General features: G+C 25.2%; 1 pseudogene; it reads left to right on the top strand.

Annotated features, from left to right (window-relative positions):
• Positions 1–770: 770 nt before the first annotated feature.
• Positions 771–1,807, top strand: LOC149519614 (K(+) efflux antiporter 4 pseudogene; annotated as a pseudogene).
• The last annotated feature ends 9,200 nt before the right edge of the window (positions 1,808–11,007 follow it).

The raw sequence follows: 11,007 nt of genomic DNA, 5'->3' as shown, positions 1-11,007 counted from the left end.
AAAATCTCCCACTCTGAAGGAACTCTAAAGGAAATAGATCACTTTTAACCAAGAAAAAGGTTTAGCCTTTCCCTTCGTGCACCAGAAAAAAAGAATGAAAATGAGGCACTGCAACTCCAAACAGCAAAATCTCTAAAATCTTCAAATCTAGAAGCATGTTTTCCTTTCCTAACCATGCGGAGGTCGGGGCTACATAGGCAGCATGGGAGGCAAAGAGGAGAAGGAGGACTAAAGGGAATTTACGCCAAGCTAGCAATTATTGTTGTGGTATTTTTGATTTGCACACTCTCGTATTTGTTTTCAGCTACAATTGGTGGAAATCACAGATCTCTCCAGCCTTCTGAGATCAATGCAGAAGAACTTTGAGAAAGTGCCAAGTCTGGTGGCTAGAGGCCATCATCTGCTCCACGATCTGATTGGCCTCTTTCTCAAAAGGGAAACTAATGGCTATCTTCGAGTTCGTTGCAATAGCGGTCTGAATCAACAATGTAGTACGATCTGTAATACGATTCTTATTGCACGAATTATGAATGCGACACTCGTACTGCCTGAGTTGGATGCAAACTCTTTTTGGCATGATGACAGCTACGAACCATGTCAAACCCCTACACTTGGGATTTGTGTACAGCAACATGTATGGCTAAGATAGTGAAATGTGCAACTGATCCTCCTTTGGCTGCTTTTCAAAAGCTATGTCCAAGGATCTGCAAGCTGTTGAATAATCAAAATTTTATGGCTAAAGCTTCCCTTATGCCAGTAGTGGAGAGTTTGTCACAGGTGGGAGCAATTGCACCTCAGAGCTTGGAATCCTTGCTACAAAGCATCCATGAACACCTTGGAAGCACAGATTGGATGATGCGAAAGAGAGCAACTGATGTCACAGATGCAATTACAGTCTACTCAGCTGCAGCAACAATTGGGTTTGCAACAGTAGCCCAATCAATTACACCAAAATATGCAGCCAAGGATTCATGCATCAGGCTTGGAGTTTTCAACAACAAAGCTTCGTGTTGTTCGAGCAATTGCTATCCTTGTAGGTTTTCTTCAAAATTTTCTCTTCACGTGTTCGTGTGGTATAACAATTTCGCTATATGCTTTTTACAGTTATGTGGAGGACTGTGCTGTGGGTTTGCTATTTGCTTTGCTTCCAGTTCTAGGTGGCAATTCTGGTGTCCTTCAAGGAGTACTATACATGACTAAATCGTTGACTAAGGAGCTCTATCAGTTGGCATCCGTAGCATTTTGCTTGCTTATTGCTTGGTGATGAGCTGGGTTTATTTACTGCTAGAGTGATGATATCAACCTTTGATCTGAATCAGCATACACTTGAACAAGCTGAGCAAATTCACAATTGCTTTGCTGCTCTTTTCCTAGCCAGTATTGGGATGTTCATTCATATGCATTTCCTTTGGAATCACATTGACATATTGCTAGCAGCTGTAATATTAGTGATTGTTATTAAAATAATGGTAGTTGTTGTAGTTGTTAAGGGATTTAGATACAACAACAAAACTTCACTTTTTGTTGGGATGCCTTTGGCCCATTTGGGGATGCAGTTTTGCTTTCTAGTTTGCATCGCTACTATAACATGAGGTTCCTTTGGATGTCCTCATGTAAACTAACTCACCAGGGTTGCTAGGAGACTGCCCATGCTACGCCTCGCCTAGTGGTTGAAGTGACTAGGTTTGCTATTGAGAAGGAGATGGTTGACATTGTTGGAACATTATACATGTATCGGTGTCTTAAAGGGCCAAGAATCGATGCACCTAATTCTATCACCATCTCGTAAGCAAATGTGGTGCAAGAGGCTGGTCATTTGTTCTCGTGTTGGATACTAAGTAAGGTTAAATTGTTTCATAAGGAATTTTGATTTGTCAGGCATCTTTTAAATGACCCTTGAAGATAAAAAGATTTAAAGAATATTTTTGAGAAAAAGTTGAAAGTATCAATTTTCTTTGAAAATAAGTTTTTTTTAAAAAAATATTTTTGAAGAAAAGTTGAAAGTATCAATTTTCCTCAAAATTAAAGTTTCTAAAAAATATTCTGAGGAAAAGTTGAAAGTATCAATTTTCCTTGAAATTAAAGTTTCCAAAAAATATTTTTGAGAAAAAGTTGAAAGTATCAATTTTCCTTAAAAATAAATTTTCAAAAAAAGTTTTTTTGAGGAAAAGTTAAAGTATCAATTTTCCTCGAAATTAAAGTTTCTAAAAAATATTTTGGGGAGAAGTTGAAAGTATTAATTTTCCCTGTACAAAAGCGATCATTTTTCTTTTCTTTTTTTATTTCTTTGTATTTTTTTTAATGTTAAATAATCCGACGATAGAGCCTCTGCAAGTGAAACAATAGTTTTCTTGCATACTCTTGAGGTGAGGAAATTTTTTCAATTTTCTGCTAAAAGTATTAGAGTCAATTGAGAATAATTTTCAATAGTTAATTACTTGGTAAATTTTTAAGGCTTATTGGAAAACACAAAATTAAGCTGGTACCATTTTTTTATGGGCGTTGTGAGGGTGCTATAACCTTCCTCAAACGTAATCGAACTTTCAAACCCTGTTCTGGTAAGTAGACCCGAACCTACTCTTTTAGAGACCCTTAAACTTAGGTGTTCCCTGAATGAATAGATTCCTTAGGTGACCAATCGTACCTAGATAAAAAGATTGGTGGCCACTCCTTAAGTTAATATCTAGCGATAGATCCTCGGATCTAGACGTTATGACAGAAAGTAAATAAGACTAAAAAGTTAAAAAGATTAAAAATAAATTGTATAGGAAACTAAAAAAATAAATTAAAATATTTAATCTTTTTCATTTTTTTATTCATTGAAATGAACAAACCATTACCAATCTCAGTAGGAAGATATCTTCATACAAAACTTATAAACATAATTATTTAAATTAAAACCTAAAAATCACTTTAAAAATCTTTAAAATTAGAATAAAAATAATAAAATATGAATCTTAAAAGGAATCAAAAAATAAATTAAAATATTTAATCTTTCTCACATTTTCATATATAGAAAATTAAAACCTAAAAAAAAACTTTAAAAAATCTTTAAAACAAAATTTTAAGACATGAATTTTATAAAATCTAAAAAAATAAATTAAAAATTTTTAAACTTTCTCACTTATAGGGCTCTCATGAAAGATCCAACTTTAAAAATTTTTGTAAAATTTTTTCATAGAAAAAACTGAATTGTTGATAGATAACTTTTGTAAAAAGATTATAACAATAAAAAAATAAATTAAAACAATAAAAAATTTTAAATTGAACATTGAAAAAATTAAAAAGATTAAAATAAAGAAGATTAATAATTTAGGATATTGATTTTAGAAGAACAAAAAAACTTATACTTTTAACTTTCAGATTAAAAATTTTTACAAGAATAAGTACTTAGTTTGTAAATAGATTTATCATAAAAAAACATAAATTTAGCTCAAACACCTAACATGAGCATATGCAAAATTAAAATAAAATCAACAAAATAAACCATGAATTGAAAAATTATAATATTTTTAAACAAATCAAATCATAACTACAATTAAAAAAAAATTTGGGAACAAACAACATAGTTAAAATGTCATAAAAATGATAACTATTAGCAATCAAAGAAATATTTATAACAATTTGAAGTTCATTTTGTAATTTTTTTGACTAATTTTGAAAACTCTTAGCAATAAAAAAAGTAAGTATAATAATTTGAAATTTGATTCCCGAAACTAATTACTTATTTTCAAATTCAAAAATAAACTTGACCACAAACTAACACTTGTAAACCTTTCATTAAAGAAAAAAGAAAACAATCCTTAAAATAATATTTAATTCAAATAATAATAAAAAATTTAAATTTTTTAAAACAAGTTATCCTTCTTATAATATTGACAATATACCAAATATTAAAACAAAAAAATACCTTAAATATGTGTAACACCAAACAATTTATGAACTTTTCACCAACAGTGTAACGATGAGACAAATCCATATGACAAACAAATACTAATAATATCAAATGAAAAAAAAAAAAAGAAATAAAAATTACTATTTTTTTAGAAAAGTACAAAAACTCAAGACCCATAACCATCAAGTTGAACACTCCTCAAAACAATTATAAGCTATGAAGTAAAAACATGTCATCAAATATTTTCTCCTTCATCAATCATTTCTTTCATGATAGCAAAATGAATTATACTATCATTCTCAACAATTATCCAACAATCATCTTTATTTGTAGCAACACTATTAAAGAATCTAATTTTTCAATTGATATATATTATGATTCCAAATAACAGTATGAATATAAAATCTCTATGAAAATACCAAAAATGATAAAATAAACTAAAGAAATGAAAATAAAAACATAAAAATACAACAAAAAAATTTATTTACGTATCTTTCATCAATTAACACCATTTTCTATGCTAACGTGTTATTCAGCCTTATGATTATAACTATCTTGCAATTGACAAACACAAATTCCTATCTTCCAATTATCTATTTCAAAAGTTAATTTATCAATAACGTATTCCAAATAGCTAAAAGTTAAATTTGAAGTGAAAATTCATGGTCCTGATAAAAAATTAAAAATAACAAAAATGCAAATACTAAAAAAAACACTAATTGACTAAAAAACAAATTTGAAATACCAAATAAAAATCATAGGTTATGATTATAAACTTAAAAAAATTATGAAACTGCAAACATAATAAAAAAAACAAATCTCATGATTGGAAAAAAAAAAAAAATATATATATATATATAATAAAGACACGAAATGCACTTATATAACCTTCCCATAAAAAAAATGAAAAACCATGTCATAAGAAAATCAAAATCAAAATATAAATGTTAGAAAATAAAAGGCTTCAATAAATTTTAATAAATAACGGTCAAAATATAAATGTTAAAAAATCAAAAGGTTTCAACAATTTTAATAAAAAATGGTTTTAATGAACATGAATATGAAAAAGTCAAAAGTCATGAATCCATATAAATGTTTGACAACCAAAAGTCTATTGGATTTTATGGAATAAAATAAAGAAATATATATTTAGAATTTATGTAAAAAGAGACTTGACATTTATTGTTAAATATTTGAGGAAAAATAATAAAAATGCACACATTAAAAAAAAATGCACCAATTGTCTGAAAAACAAACTTGAGATACCAATTAAAAAAGCATAGGTTATGATTATAAAATTAAAAAATTATGAAAATGCAAATACAATAAAAAAAATTCTCATGAATCTAATTCTTCAACTAATATATATTATGATTCCAAATAACAGTAAGAATATAAAATCTCTATGAAAGTACCAAAAATGATAAAATAAATTAAAGAAATGAAAATAGAAACAAGAAATATAACAAAAATAAATTTATTTACTTACGTTGCATGAATTAACACCATTTCTGTGCGAATGTATTATTCAATCATATGATTGTAATTATCATGCAATTGACAAACACAATTTTTTTTCTTCTAATTAGCTATTTCAAAAGTTAATCTATCAATTATAATATACTTCAATTGGTAAAAGTCAAATTTGAAATGAAAAATAATGGTCATGATAAAAAATAAAAAATAATAAAAATGCAAATACTAAAAAAAAATCAATCGACTAAAAAACAAATTTAAAATACTAAATAAAAATCATAGATTGTGATTATAAAATTAAAAAAAAATATGAAATTGCAAACAAAAAAAAACTCATGATTGGAAAAAAAATATAATAGAGATATGAAATACACTTCTGTAACCTTTTCATAAAAAAATGAAAAAACATGTCATAAGAAAATCAAAAGTCAAAATATAAATTTAGAAAATCAATGGTTTCAATAAATTTTAATAAATAACGGTTTTAAAGAACAGGAATACGAAAAAATCAAAAGTCATGAATCCATATAAATGTTTGACAACCAAAAGTCAGATTTTATGTAATAAAGTTAAGAAATATATATTTAGAATTTATGTAAAAAAAGCTTGACATTTATTGTAAAATATTTGAGAAAAAATAATAAAAATGCACATATACTAAAAACTACACCAATTGACTAAAAAAAAAACTTGAAATACCAATTAAAAAAGCATAGGTTATGATTATGAAATTAAAAAATTATAAAAATGCAAACACAATTAAAAACAAATCTCATGAATCTAATTCTGCAATTGATATACATTATGATTCCAAATACAGTATGAATATAAAATCTCTACGAAAGTATCAAAAATGATAAAATAAATTAAAGAAATGAAAATAGAAACAAAAAATATAACAAAAATAAATTTATTTGTGTACCTTTCATGAATTAACACCATTTCTATGCTAACGGGTTATTCAATCATATGATTGTAACTATGTTGTAATTGACAAACACAATTTTTTTTCTTCCAATTATCTATTTTAAAAATTAATATATAAATTATTTTATACTTCAATTAGTAAAAGTCAAATTTGAAATGAAAAATCATGGTCATGATAAAAAATAACAAATATTAAAAATGCATATACTAAAAAATATACCAATCAACTAAAAAACAAATTTGAAACACTAACAAAAAATAATAGACTATGATTAAAAAATTAAAAAATCTATGAAACTTCAAACAGAATAAAAAAAATCTCATGATTGGAAAAAATATAATAGAGATATGAAATACACTTATGTAACCTTCTCATAAAAAATAAAAAGCCATGTCATAAGAAAATCAAAAGTCAAATTATAAATGTTAGAAAATCAAAGGTTTCAATAAATTTTAACAAATAACGATTTTAAAGAACATGAATATAAGAAAATAAAAAGTCATGATTCCATACAAATGTTTGACAACCAAAAGTCTATTGGATTTTATGTAATAAAATTAAGAAATATATATTTAGACTTTATGTAAAAAAGGACTTGACATTTATTGTAAAATATTTGAGAAAAAAAAATCAAAATGCACATATACTAAAATATACACCAATTGATTAAAGACCAAACTTGAAATACCAATTAAAAAAGCATAGGTTATGATTATAAAATTAAAAAAATTATGAAGATGCAAACACAATTAAAAACAAATCTCATGAATCTAATTCTTCAATCGATATACATTTTAATTCCAAATAACAGTATGAATATAAAATCTCTATGAAAGTACAAAAAATGATAAAATAAATTAAAGAAATGATAATAAAAAATAACAAAAATAAATTTATTTACGTTCATGAATTACCATCATTTCTATGCTAATGCATTATTCAATCTTATGATTATAACTATCCTGCAATTGACAAACACAAATTTTATCTTCCAATTATTTATTTCAAAAGTTAATCTATCAATTATAATATACTCCAATTGGCTAAAAGTTAAATTTGAAATGAAAAATCATGGTCATGATAAAAAAAAAATAACAATAAAAATGCAAATACTAAAAAAATTTAGCAATTGACTAAAAAACAAATTTGAAACACTAAATTAAAATCATAGATTATGATTATAAAATTAAAAAAATTATGAAACTATAAACATAATAAAAAAAAATCTCATGATTGGAAAAAATATAATAGAGATATGAAATACAGTTATGTAACCTTCTCATAAAAAAAATGAAAAACCATGTCATAAGAAAATCAAAAGTCAAAATATAAATGTTAAAAATCAAAGGTTTCAATAAATTTTAATAAATAACGATCAAAATATAAATGTTAGAAAATAAAAACTTTCAATAAATTTTAACTAAAAAGGGTTTTAAAGAACATGAATATGAGAAAATCAAAGCTCATGAATCCATATAAATGTTTGACAACCAACAGTCTATTGGATTTTATGTAATAAAAATAAGGAATATATATTTAGAATTTATGTAAAAAAAAGGACTTGAAATCTATTATAAAATATTTGAAAAATAATAATAAAGATGCGCATACTAAAAAATATACCAATTGACTAAAAACCAAACTTGAAATACCAATTAAAAAAGCACAGTTTATGATTATAAAAATAAAAAATTATGAAAATGCAAACACAATAAAAAAACAAATCTTATGATTTAACACACACACACACACACACACACACACACACACATATATATATATATATATATATATAAAATAGAGATATAGAATGCACTTATACAACCCTTCCATCCAAGAAGAAAAAAAGAAAAACTATAAGTTATAAAAAATCAAAAGTCAAAACATAAATGTTAAGAAATCAAAGGTTTCAATAAATTTTAACAAATAATGCTTTTAAAGAATTTGAATAAAAAAATAAAAAGTCAGGAATTCATATAAATGTTACAGAATCAAAAGTCTATTAAATTTTATATAATAAAATTAAGAGATATGTTTAGAATTTATGTAAAAAAGACTTGGCATTTATTCCAAAATATTTGAATTTTATATTATATATGTGATATATGAGTAGTAAAAGTTATAAAAAACTTTGCGGCCTATATGAAGTGATATTAATTTAGTTGAAAAAAAACAATTCAAATACCAATGATAAAAATGTATTATTTATACCTCTTACATGATATATAATTATTGAATAAATTTAAATAGAATCTATTAATTTAAAAATAAATCATCTAATTCATGAATGAGTATTATAATCAAGCCAATAAATTATTAGTGTCATATGTCAAAAAAAAAAGTGTTGAACTTTGATTCAACTTCCGTATTATTAATATGTTAGCATTTTAGTTTCCTCTAAAATAAAATTAGATTTAAAATTAACTATTAATGTTATAAATTTTAATGTATTTAAATAATAAATTATTTAATATACTTTAATTGTTATTAAAATTCATTTATTAAACTCATTGTTGTATCCAAAGACATGGATCACTATCATCATGCCCCAAACCCCCTATTTGTCACTTGCATGCATGATCCATGCTGAACATCCAAAAACAAAAACGCATCCATAACATGTGAGGGACCCACCAGATTAAGAGGGATGGACAAGTGGGCAAAGAAGCCCAAGATCAGAACAGGATATATTCCTAGCACTTCATTGCACCACGTGTCCGACAACATGCATATATCAATTGCTATTCACTGATTGGCTGTTTGGAGTTATTTGGGGGAGTTTTATTAAGGAAGGAAGGAAAAATATCTAAAACTGGGATGCTTAGTGTCTTCCGCCAGGTATTTCTGGGGCTGCCCGTTGAAACTGCCCGTAAATTCTTCGCCCCTGGAATTCCACGTGGCTTATGTCTAATGGTTCTATGGTTTCAGGCTGCGTCTGCCCCTGGCTTTCGGAGAGGTTTTTTTTATTTTTGGGGCCCTTTGGATGGAATTTAAAGCATCTGATGCTTTGCGTGATCTTGTGCATGACATTTTGAGACCCCAGAGTGTAAATCGGTCACTCGGCTCCTTAACTCAATTGAACTCGCTTGTTTTCCATTTTTTTTTTTTTTTCCAAGGAGAGAGTATTTTTTTTTTGTTTTTTCATTTTTTATTTTCCAAGGAGAGAGTATTTGTTTTTTTTGTTTTTTCATTTTTTATTTTCCTTTAATAATTTTATTTCTTTTTTTTTTTTTTATCTACCGAATTCAAACAACCTCAAATGCTCTGACTTAAAAGAGTTAAACGAAAATTATGTTTCATTCTAACTTTATCAAATGTCCCAAAGGAAAATGAAATTAAAATTAACTCAAAAAGAATTATTGATGGGCAAAAATTCGTGACAATCTTCGATAATTTGATCACTAGTTCAATCGTTAATTTCGTTTGACAAAGCAGAAAGAAAGGAAAAATAAAAAAAAAAATCAATGGTGAAACAGCACAATATGTGTAATTTTGTAACTATTATTAGATTAAAATGTATTTCATTTTCTCATTTTTTTTACCAAATAAAAGTTTAAGTTTCACCGTAATTTCATTTATGTTGGTTTATTTAGTTTATTTATTTAATTTTAATTTTAATAAAAAATCAATCTTAACTTAAAAATTAGGGTAAAATATATAAATAATCACTCAACTTTAAAATTTTTTAAAAATAATTACTTAAGTATTAAGTTTTTTAATTTAGTTACTTAAATTTTAAAAATTAATTTTTTGTCATTCAACCACTAATTACTAATGACATGCTAATGTGGCAGTGCCACGGTAGTGTTAGGTGCCAAGTGTCACTACTACTTTGTCTGTCAAACTACATATGCTGCTGATGTGGCATTATAAATTTTTTTTAAAAAATAAATTTTAATCACTTAATTTTTAAAAATTTTCTATTTTGGCCACTTAACTTTAAAACTTTACAATTTGATCACTAATAAATAATTCTTCAATTTTTTATAAGAAAAATAGAAATAAACATCGATATTTTTATTTCATGGAATTAAATTATAAATTTTTTTATCTTATTGTAATTGTATCATTTAAACTTGAAAAATGGATGATTATTGTCTAGTACCAAAATTACTAAAGTAGCATTACTTCAAATTTTTATGATTTAGTCCATTTGAATAAATTCAATTGTAAGTAGTTCATATTTCATAATGTCAAGATTCTAATTATAATATATGTTCATAATTTTAATTTCATGCATTAAAATATTAAAAGAAATATAGATAACATAAATTTATTCTAATTAAAATCTTGACATTATGAAATATGAAATTTATTAATATTTTGGTTTTCATTATCAATGACTTAATGTCACCATAAATTTAAAATAAGTTAATCATGAACTTTAATGAAATTTAATATAATAAATTATTTTATTATTTATGTTACTTATAGAAATATATTAGGATAATACTCAAATAAGTTATTAAATTTTATAAAAAAAATCAATATTTTTATGGTATGAAATGAAATTATGAACTTTATTTTATTATAATTATATCATTTAAATAATATAAAAATATTAATTAATTGTCAAATTTACTAAAATATTATTATTTCAAATATTTGTCATTTAGTTAATCCATATAAATTTAAGTGACTATGTTAAATTTTCACATTTTGGTTACCATTATTTGTGAAATTATTAATATTTAAATGTTACCCTCAA

The sequence above is a fragment of the Durio zibethinus genome, chromosome 3 (genome assembly GCF_047325235.1).
Source record: "Durio zibethinus cultivar Kanyao isolate XHJ-2024 chromosome 3, ASM4732523v1, whole genome shotgun sequence".
Lineage (NCBI taxonomy): Eukaryota > Viridiplantae > Streptophyta > Magnoliopsida > Malvales > Malvaceae > Durio > Durio zibethinus.
This window is presented reverse-complemented; position numbering and strand designations above follow the sequence as displayed.